This window comes from Nilaparvata lugens, chromosome X (genome assembly GCF_014356525.2).
Source record: "Nilaparvata lugens isolate BPH chromosome X, ASM1435652v1, whole genome shotgun sequence".
NCBI lineage: Eukaryota > Metazoa > Arthropoda > Insecta > Hemiptera > Delphacidae > Nilaparvata > Nilaparvata lugens.
In genome coordinates, this window is record NC_052518.1 from 73,948,229 (window position 1) to 73,956,868 (window position 8,640).

An 8,640-nucleotide genomic window follows, 5' to 3' on the forward strand; every position below is an offset into this window, starting at 1 on the left:
AGTCATCTAGTGGTGAGTGGCTGAGTAAGAGAATGAGAGAGAGAGACAGTGTGAGTTAGTTATGCTTTTATTAACACTTTATGGAATGAGCACACAAAAAATCTGATTTTTCTCTTATATAACAAACAAGAGTGATAGTGTTGATAGTAACAATATAATATTAACAATAATAAGCGTAAAATCTATATAAACATGAACACTATAGAGTGTTATTGGCATACAAGCCACAAAATTTTGATTTGACAAACACATACTCAACCTCAAAACTGTGATTTTCTTCTGAATAACAAAAAAGGGTGTTAGTTGTATAACAAACAAGAGTGTTAATGTTGATAGTAACAATATAATATTAACAATAATAAGTGGAAGATTTATATAAGCATGAACACTATAGAGTGTTAGTGGCATACAAGCCACAAATTTTGATTCTTTGACAAACACAAACACAACCTTAAAATTCCAATTTTCTTTGTATAACAAACAAGAGTATTAGTGACATGCAAGTCACTGGTGTATTCAACAAATATTGTAATTGCAACAATTATTATTATTGCAACAATAATAATAATAATAATAATATTAATTACACACACACACACACACACACACACACACACACACACACACACACACACACACACACACACACACACACATTATGTGTACCCTTTATGAGGTTGATGATGATGAGGAGGAGGCAGAGGAGGAGGGGGAGGAGGAGGAGGAGGATGAGGAGGAGGAGGAGGAGAAACCATAATTATGTTTCTCTCAAAAGAAATGATGAGAAGTAAAATGATGCACTGTTTGACTTTACAATCGATTCAACACATATAAAATTGCTTTTTTGTACTGTCAATTCTATTTCAAACCATAGTCTATTGTTAATATTCATTTTGAATATGAATTTATCACAAAAAGTTCCATAATTTTTTGTTGAACACAAGCTGATACAATTGCAGTATTTGCATGTCTTATTCTCATGCATTGTTGGTCAATATTATAGCATACTTCAATGGCATCAACATTCAACTTAATAATCTTTGATATTATCTGTAACACACAATAACACAACCAATAAAATCACAGCTACTACCACTTGTTTCCTTGAGGAGAAGGAGAGGAGGAGGATGATGAGAAGGAAGAAGACGAAGAAGAAGAAGAAGCAGATGCATTAGGTGAATTCTTATCTGTTAATAGTAGAATCCTATAGTGACCTAAAGCTAATGTTCTAATGTTATCACTACAGATATACCTTTTTTCATCTTGACAACTAAGTGTCTTTCTATTTTGGCAAATTGTCATTACTTTATGGTTTTTCAATCCAATCAAATTCTGTCTTCTGTACACTCCTTTACCTTCAAATAGACAATTTAAATAGTCTTGGAATGTAATGTATTGATTAGACTTTGGATGTTGAGCTGTTAACTCATGTGACAATTTACATCGTTTTACCCCTTTAGCCTTTTTAATTAGTCCTACTTTACGTTCAATCTCTAATTTATCTTCTGTCTCTTCATCAAAATGTTGTTGTTGTTTAATAATTTCGTTATACAATCTACATGTCAATAGTTTCGATCATAAACCCAGAAACTGATAAGGAGCTTCAGAAGCAAATTCATCTTTCATCTTACCAAGAACTATACGGTTATGTGTGGAATAACATTGATGATCTACAGGATAATTTGACATGTCTAGCCAATATTTTAAATCTTCATTTGTGCGCATGTCCTCATTTGTGCATACAGATCCTCTGTTTTCAACAGATGAAACAGACTATCAGTATCCTGATACAAGAGTTTGGCACAGGGACCATATATCTTTTTAATTACATCATAATGGAATGAATACATTACTGTTTTACTCAAATCTGAAACCGTAAAACCAATGTAAATAGGGTTGTTTAGCAAAATATTCTCTTTGTGTAGAGTTATAGCACATATGTTTTCCCCAAAAATCAATCAATCTTTGAGCAAGGGGCGAGCAATATATTTCAATAGCGATTACTCGTTATTAATCAACTTTAAATCCATTTGTTTCCATAAATTCATACAAGATCGAGCAAAAATAACATTGTTGAGTAATTTGTGGAAATCTTTTCGAAATTTATTCTTAGACTGTTGTCTTAGCTGTGTGTTTAAACTTATGTATGGTTCTAGAAATTTGCTTTGTTCAAAAGAAATGCCTCTACAAATGTTTGTCAATTTCAATCTATGTTCTATTGCTTGTTCCAACAGTAAATATTTACATACATAATTTGTGTGATTTGTAAGTGAGGTTATGAGATGAGTCTGATTGGACGGGTGAACTTTTTGATTTCTTGCCAGAAAAGAGAAATCATTGTGCTTGTTGTGTAATTCTACCGGATATTCAATGTTGACTTCCAATACATAGCCTACTGTTTGGTCTGCTCCAATTTTTCATGTTGGCAACAGCATCGTCTATTTCATGTCAACTCATCCAAGCAAAATTTTTAAATGGCAAATATTGGCTTAGAGATAAACTGTATAAATTATTCTAGCCTAAAGAAGCTAGAAAACTGTTGGGATCTCCAGTATTGTAAGGTGCTCCAGTATAGTGATTATTTGCAATTGCATGTCTGTGAACACATGTAACTATTCCGCCCCTGATAGAGGATTGGAAAAATGTGTACATCAAGTAATCTGTCAAAAGTTCCAACTTACTTTCAGTATATTTAAGCATAGCATCAAAAGAAAAGCCAGACAGTGTAAAATAGTGAACTGGGTCAAGTTTGAAAATTTCGAGACTAATGTTGTGAAAAGATTCCATTATGTCAGCTAGGAGTGGGACATCTGTTTTGAAATATAAGTCACTGTATTGACCAAGTGTGTGACAATTGAAGTGATTCCAAACCTTATGTGCATGCTGATAATTGTCTGCACTTATTGTACTATCACAAAGAGAACTGTCAAATTCTTCTATAGGTGGTAAACTTTCATTGTTCATCTTAGCCCAAGAATCACAATGTTCATATAGGGAAATTCCTTTACATGATACAAGATATGAACTTTGATGATCGAGATGTTTCAATGTGTGTTTGAGAATACAAGCTATTTGCTCAATAGTTGGTGATGGGCCAGCAGGCTGTAACAGATTGGAAGTTAACGAATCCAAACTATTGAGTAAAAATTTGTATGAATCAAGAAATCTGAGATGGAGTCGATTGGACAATTGTATAGTAAATGATATATACTTTTCACTTGTCTGAGGAATTATGTGTAATTTATAAAAATTATTACTACAAACAGAACCGAGTGCAGAGACAATTAGGTGGGTATCATAAGATGCTGAATTGTGTAGAAAAACTGTGATGTATGTTTGATGTTGTCTTTGTAAGTTACATGCATTGCAAAGAGCAGTCCTGTAGTATCCAGTGAGATGAAAATGATCATAAACTTTATCATTTTCGAAAGGCTTTATGCATGCATTGCAAAATTCTGCATCAGAATGCATTTGATCTTGTTCTCTAGTTAATGGAAACATTCCAATATGACGTTCATCTATCGATTCTATAATCTGGGTAGCATATTCAGTTTGAGTGGTTAGATAATGTATGGCAGCATTTTCACCTTTATAGAGTATAGGATGGAATGGTAATTTCTGTGATAGAGGCAAACTGTCTGGTATTTGTGTTTATGATTATGTTTAGTTTTTGCTGCTCGATTCCCTCTCTTCAACCTCCTCATCACCATGTTGTGTTTTCAAATGTGCAGCACTCATCATAGGACAGTTTTGATCTGGTATCAGTTCTTGTAAGCTCATAAATTTATAAGAAGTTGTTTCCGCTGAAATTGCTTCAACTAATTCTTCAGCTGACATCTGAAAGTCATGGTATTTATTCGGTACAAAATAGTTTATTACAAAATGATGATGTTTGATCTTGAACTCGATCCTCCTTTAAACAATAGAATCTTCCTATGTCTGTGAGTAAATTTTGATTGCAGTCACCTAAAATTCGTTCAGATGTGGGTGTGCTCATTTGTGAGGATGGAAAAAGTCCAGACCACCATCTATAATTCACAAACACTGTCGAATTTAGTGTGTATTTATGAGTGATATATGAGTCCAAGTGGTATAATCGAAAAGTTAATTTTATACAATTGCAATACCAGATTTCACCATCCATGGTGATGCTCGAAAGAACATGGAGGTATGTGCAACAATCTAAATGGGAGATACCAACCTTTATTAGCAATCCTTTTAGCATTATTCAATACTAAACTATAAGATGAATAGGTTATTTTCATGTTTCCAACTAAATTACACAAACCTTCCATATCTTTTTGTAATTTGACAATATCTTTTTGTAATTTGACACAGGTCCATTGTTCATTTGGTGTCATTATTATTTTTTTTTTTAGACTAGAAACAAAAAAAATGCTATGATGATATTTACTTTAGTACTTTACGTTAGTGTGTGTGAACAATTATTCATACTTCTTTTTCTCTCTCTTGTTATCATTATTAGTGTCCACTACCTATAGTGAAAATACATTAGGCTTCTCATAATATAATCAAAAGTATACTCTTCAGGTTTTCTGACAAATGAACGATATTTTTCTGGGTTAATTTCTCTCAAAATGAATGGATCGATATATCTATTTTTATTTTGAAATTTAAACATATGCGATGTTATATCAAAGAATTCCTGACAATGACATTTGTATGTTAATATAGTATTTATTGGACATAAACTCTGATGGTCTAAACATGACAGGAGATGAAAATCTTTTGTTAAATCTATATGCTGTTGTTTATCAAACAATATGTAATCGGCATCTTCTTCTTCTTCTTGGAAGTCTAGATTTTGCAGATACAATGCTGTAACGTCTTCACATGTCAAGTGTTCAGCTGCAATCATGTTCATGAGGTCTTTAATATCGAGTCTTTTGCATATAGCATACAATTTAGAAAGAAGGCTGCTGCTGCTGCTGCTAGTTGTAAGTTGTAATTCATGATTTTCACCATATTCTAAAATCTGAGATTGCATTGATTTGGGTTTGCTGTACAAATCTGCTCCATGGAAAATTGCATTTTCCTCCACCTACTGTCTAAAGTACTTACTTTACTCCCTGAGACCTAATACTAAAGTGTCACTTTTTTGCTCTCAGTAGTAAAAAACAGAAAAACTCCCTAGGGAGTAAAAGTGACTCCATTTAAATAACATGGGGAGCATTTTTATTTTGGAACTTACATTGTAATAGGTTAGAAGGTCTAAGCTCAGATGAGAAAGCATAATAGAGGTGTCTGTCATTGAGTCAACTGAATTCAATACCACAACCAGAAATTTGATTAACTCATGAAATATATGTTTGTATGATAATTATTATATTCTTAATATTAGTAGACAATAGAAATTCATACAATTTTAAAAATATTTTATTCTATTCAAAATACCAGCCAACAAATATTTTTGATCTGCAATTCAAATCTGAACCACGTGATCTGGAGTCAGCCATTTTTGGTAGCTGCTCAGCTGATATAATTGTTACAACTTTTGCCGATAGATAGCGCAATTGGCAGTGCCAACCAGACAACCGGTTTTTAGGTTCTAGATTTAGGTTATGTTGTTAGGAATCATTGTCACCAATACGTAAGTTATTAGAATGATTTTATTTGCAGTTTCTATAAAAAAATGTAGATGGGGGAAAAATGTTGTGTACATCACGAGCGAAAAATACTTTTTCTCCCTCAGGAAAATTGCTGCCCTCGGCTTCGCCTCGGGCTTCAAACTTTTTCCCACAGGGAGAAAAAGTCGTACTTTTCACTCTAGATATACAAATAACTATTATGCTAGCCTCTTTGGATAAAGTTAGTAGGGAGAGTGGTGATTTTAGTTCATTTAAACCCATTTTTTTTTAATATATTCTCTTAGAGGAGAACATCTGCAAATAAAAAACAAAATGTGTTTGTATGCGTCTCTCTCACTCTCTCTCACTCTCTCTCACTCTCTCTCCCCTAATGATAGGGGTAGTATTAGAAAGTACTTTGCTTCTTGTCATCATCATCATTATCACATAAATTATTCAAATGTTTGTGTCTTGCATATTTTTTCTGCTGATGCAAGAACTCCGCCCCCTAGACACAGCGACAACAGACAACTTATTTTGTTGTGTGGAAGGGATGCAAATAACACAGACACACAACAGTTAATTACGGTTGGGCACCAAATCGAAGTGTGTGTTTGTAACTATGTGTTGAGATTTGTGTGGTGCAACAGGTGTGTTTTGTGACACTAGATAATTACACACACAAATAAGAGGGTATTGTTTCCACTACTACTACTACTACTACTCATGCCTGTGTGTGTTGCCATTATTAAAAAAAAAATAATTGTAGGTTGTTGATGATATAGTCGCCCGCCCACCCCTGCCCTGCAACCCTCTCTGTCCACCACCACCACCACCACCACCACCACACAGCCCCTCAGCTCAGACAATATTCTATAAAATGGGATAATTCTTTGTCACTTGTGCACACAATCATCTTTCTCTCTTTGTGTGTAGTACGTTTGTGTGAATTATATTCAGTAAACTCAGACCAGTCTCTCTCGACAAAGTGAGTAAGAGTTGTCTTATTGATTTTTTGCTGGTGAGTGACTCTTTGACCCAGTCTCTGTCTCTCTCAACAGAATAAAGAGACATTGATTTTTTGCCTGTGAGTAGTAGTAGTTTTTTCATGTGTTGCACTTTGTTTTAATAAATTTCTATTGTTGAAAAAAAAATGAAAAGTCAATTAGATTTTGGCTCTATAGCCTTTTTGGTTTATCATCATATGGTTATTTCAAACAACATGTATTGTTTTCAGAAAAAAACATGAGTGATGAGAATAGTGAGAGAAAAAATAAATTGCCAAAGAAAATAATATTACGTGGAAAAACCGTAAGTTTTGAGATGAATTCTGAATTTGGTTCTGATACATAGAGAGTTGGTGGTTGTATTTCATCCTAACCTAAAAATGTATTATAAGTCTTTGCCATAGAATTAGGCTGTCCCCCATACACAGTATGGGGGACTTATTATACATTTTTAGGTTAGGATGGAATACAACCACCAACTCTCTATGTATCAGAACCTAATTCAACCTGTGTGTGTGTGGGGACAGAACCTTTGTCATTGATAGTGATGAAGGTGTGTATGTCGTTTTCAGACATGAGCAGCAGCAGTATTGACAATCAGGAGCACCCAACTCACCTTCCCCCCTATAATGAAGAAATAGATCCCAGACCCTATTCACATTCCCCACCCCCACCATACAGCTCACGACCATCATCCCCTAGAACATTTTAAATAAATATCAATGATCCTTCATCCCCGACACACCCAAACATCCAACTCTCAATCCTTGATATTGATGACACTGATTCACTGCTTTCATCCCCCACATTTGAAAGTAGCAGACCTCAATCCTCAACCTCAGCCCAATCCCCAGCCCCTGACAGCAGCTATGAAGAGAGGAGGATGATGACATTTTTAAGGAGCAATGTCCACATCCGGAGACGACTCAACATACAGAACATGAGCTTACAAGTTGATGGTGATGATTACAGTGATGATGATGAAGAGCCAGATCATCGTCATCATCTCGTGAGTGTATATTCTGTATGCAGAGAAGTGGATAACTCCTGTCTACTCTTGCCCTGCATGCACCTAGCATGCAAAATATGCATACAAGGAACAAGAAAATGCAGGTATTGCCACAGATGGATCGATGACTGGCTTAACATCAGGCAATCTCTTCATTAGCTTCCAATTCCTACCCTAACCTAGCCTAGCCTAACCAAACCAAGCCTAATCCAACCTAACCTTTTCTATCAAACACCATTACGAACACAGCCTGGATGAAGGATTCTCTATCACCATCATGATCATCATGTAATTAAACTAGTATACCAATATTATAATCTCACTTTATATAAAATACACACACTCTCTCTCTTTACCTCCTTCTACTCACCTACTACTATAACTACTTCCATTCACTGAATAGCTGGTTTGATAAATGAAAAAAAGACAATTAGATTTGGCTTTATAGCCTTTTTTGGTTTTATTAGCAACACAAAATTACACAATTTTCATTTTTTTTAATCACATAGTTTGTGTTCTTCAATCTTTCTCAAATCACATTCTATTAAATTAAAATAATCTCAAAGTTCTCTTATTTTAATAATCTTCTTCTTCTTCTTTATTACTGTTTTTCTTCTTTGATCATGTCAATTGGACTGGATGAACTGTTCCGGTCAAGGGTCGATGCTCTTTAATTACATTGTAGATTATGAGGAAATAGGCAGGTGTAGATTCTGGTATATTTTCATTTGCTTCAGAATCAACACTTATGTCCACACTTTCGGTTTTCAGCGTTTCTGTCTGTCGTGAACAATCGAAAACAAATAACGGGAACTTTTGTAGAGCAGATTTCGGTAGGAGTGGAATTCCGGCACATGTATCTCCGTGATTATACCTTCCAGTTCAGTCACTGTTCAGTCACTGTTCAGTCAGTGTTCACTTATAGCTCACTAGAAGCTGCAATGAGCTTGAATATAATTATTTGTTGAAGTATACATAATGAACAACAAGTGAATAGATAGATATCCACCATGGTGTAGTGGTTAGCACTTCTGCT